This window comes from Choloepus didactylus, chromosome 12 (genome assembly GCF_015220235.1).
Source record: "Choloepus didactylus isolate mChoDid1 chromosome 12, mChoDid1.pri, whole genome shotgun sequence".
In the NCBI taxonomy this organism is placed as follows: domain Eukaryota; kingdom Metazoa; phylum Chordata; class Mammalia; order Pilosa; family Megalonychidae; genus Choloepus; species Choloepus didactylus.
This window is the reverse complement of record NC_051318.1, coordinates 77805969-77809144: the sequence shown is the minus strand read 5'-3', so window position 1 is coordinate 77809144 and position 3176 is coordinate 77805969. Positions and strand designations below refer to the sequence as shown.

At 42.4% G+C, this 3176-nt stretch overlaps 1 pseudogene; it reads right to left on the bottom strand.

Moving 5' to 3' along the window:
* Positions 1–2192: 2192 nt before the first annotated feature.
* On the bottom strand, positions 2193–2826 carry LOC119506891 (annotated as a pseudogene).
* Positions 2827–3176: the final 350 nt, after the last annotated feature.

Here is a 3176-nt window from a genome sequence, read left to right as displayed (position 1 = left end):
TTACAGTAGACAGAAGGAAGTACCTCCTGAGATCTCTGAACTGTAATCCAGCTGCTTTGGTCTCTGATAATGATTATGTAGCCTTTATCTCATGCTCTTCTGATTACAAAAACCTTGTGATTAACCTTCATTTATACTCATTTTATCTGGTTTTTTGATTTTAGAGTCTTATGCTCACTAAAGACAGCCCTTAATTTTTATTAATGAACAGTCTTGGGTCAGCCCGAAACTAACCCACCCCAAGTCAAAAGTTGTCTTGGTATCTGGTCTCCTGCTTCTAGAAATAAACTTTCTCTGTTTGAAACCCCGGTATCTCAGGAGTTGGTCATTTGAGTGCATCGGGCAAAGAATCCACCACCTTGGTCCGGTATCACTTCCTTGAAAGTGGATTTGAGTAGTTGATTTCTCAGTCTTCTACTGCCATCCACTTCCCTTTCAGACAAAGAAACTCACTTCACCAGCTACTGGGTGTATTTGTTTCTCACAGCTACACAGCTGAGTCCCTTCCCAGGAATTGCCCTACCCCAAAGGAACTTGCCTTGCCAATGTTTATTCCCACTCTCCCGTGGAAGCCAGCATCCAATATTTGTTCAGTGTTGTTTGAGAACAGGGCAGAATGGCCCCATTGCCTCAGTTGGGACAACAACTCTGAAGAGCTGTCCTAGTTTCAGCTCCTTTCATGGGATGGTCTGAGGTCTCTGTCTCCACTACATCATGGTCCACCACTCCTTATGCCTAGAACCGCTTCTTTCATTTCCTCATAGGCACTGTTCCCAAGAGAACCTTCAAAAAAATATTCTGCATACAAATCCCAGGATCTCAGTGTCTGTTTCCAGGGAAACCTCAATTACATTTGTCTTCTGAAGACTTTCCAATTTTTGGTGATTTCTCAGAGATACTAAACAGTGTTTACAATACCATGCTTTTAACACTATCCTTCTTAAAATCATTCTCCTCTTCCATGTCATCACCATTTTCTGATGTTTTTCCCACTGACTGCTACTCTCTCTTTTTCTGTCTTATTGATTAATCACTCCTTATTTGTACAATAATAATATTTACATACCCTGGGATTCTGTCCTCAGCCTCTTCTCTCTTCTAATCATGTTCTCTCTGTTTATGAATAGTCTATACCCTGAAGGCTCCCAATTACTTATATACTAACATTCTTCTGCTCCTTTCTCTCACTTCTTCTGTGACTCCAATATTGGTAGGTTTAATGGTGTCCCACAGGTCTCTTAATCTCTGTTAGCTTTAAAAAACATAGTTCTTCTTTGTGGCCTGAACTGTTTCATTTCTCTTACCTTTGAGATCAAAGATTCTTTCTTCTGCCACCTCCAATGTATTGTTGAAACCCTCTAGGGAATTTATCATTTCAGTTACTGTGGCCTTCAACAGCAGTATTTCTGTTTGATTCCTACTAAAAATCTTAAAGAGATTCTCATATTGCTCATTCACTGTTCATATCCTTTCATTCTTTCTCCATGTTTTCCTTATTTCCTTGAACACACTTAGGACACACTTAGGATCTTTTTTTTTTTTTTTTAAGTCTTTATCTAGTATGTCGGAAGTCTGGTTCTATTCATTGATGGTTTCTAGATTTTTGTCTTGTTCCTCTGGATGGGCCTTCATTTCTTATTTCTTTGCTTATAATATTTTTCTGCACACTGTACACTTTTTTGTTTGTGTTAACTCTAGGATTTAGTCCCTGAGCAATCTGTTCCTCAATTTTGTATACCATTACTGATGTGACAGATTTCCTTGAATTCCAGGAGCTAACAAAAATAAACAAACCAAAGCAGAATGCACCTTTAACAGCCTTTGAAAAATGTGGACTTTGCTTTGGCTGGTGTTTCCCTTCAGAGCTTAGCCCTCCTATCAAGATCAGTCCAAGGAGAATGTGAATTGTGGGGTCCTCTCCATCTTATCTGAGCCTGTGTGGAGTTCTGGGACCTGTTCTTTTCCCAGCATTTGCTTACTCCTGGCATTAGAAATTCCCCCATTTACTGTTTTCAGGAAGGAAAATGTCCTTATCATCCCCTTTGGAATAGACTTTCACCCTCCTGGGTGTTCTATTGTGTGATTTAATGCAGGTAGTCCTTTGTGCGGGGCACTTCAACTTAATTGTTTTTTGTTGTTTTGTTTTAATCAGATAAAGTCTTGATTTATTGAATGATTGAGCTATGTAGCTGTCAGCGCCACTGTATACCAATGAGAAGGGAAGCTTTATTTCTTGGTCTCGTCTCCTTTGACAGAGTCTTGATAATCTCCTCCTTCTTTGCTTGGAGCTGGTCCTCATGGCACTTGCCTGCCTCCTTGGTCTTGGATCTGCCGGCCTCAGCCTGGTCAGCCAAGAGCTTCTGTGGGCCATGTCTGCCATCAGCTAGTGGATGTGCTGCATGAGAATCCACTTGTACTTGAGCACATTCCCTTTCACCTTCGGGTACAAGCTGTGATACATGTGGTGGTCAACCTTCTTGAATTCACGGTATCTTCTGAGCAGCCAGCAGAGAATTCTCATCCTCCTCATCCAGGTTACCCTCACAGGCATTCAAGCATTGGCAGTACCCTTTCACTTACCCATACCCATATGCCTGCCGTTTGGTGGGCCAAGGGGTTTTTCCAGTATCAAGCCTGAGAATGGACAGTCACCGGCTTGTGGATGATCAGCCTGTCTTTGATCAGCTTCTGAATCTGCCAGTGGGAGTTGGCATTGGCGATTTCATGGGTCTCATTGTAGTCCAACCAAACCTTCTTCTTGCCACAGAGGAGGACGCTGGAGGTGAGCCTCTTCTGAAGCCTGAGCATACTCATGGCTGCGACAGCGGAAAGCAACTTAATTGTTTTTTACACTGCTTTAGCTGTCTGCAAGCTGCTTCTCTGCCTTTAGGACAAATTCTGGGAGGGTGAGCCCCAAACAAGTTTCCTGGTTCATCCTAAAATTTAGGTTTCCACCAGATAGACTGGCACGGACGTATAGGCACCCCAGGATGCACAGAGGGGTTACTCTGCTCCTTTTTGAGCAGGGCCAGGGACCAACAATGGGAGAGCAGGCGGCTTCACATCATGCAGGGGAAATATTGGGGTAGAGGCTAGCAGAAGCACCACAAGACGAATGTGTTTTAACCAAAATTTTTATTAACAAAATTTGTCTTGAAATTTGAGATGAGAATGTG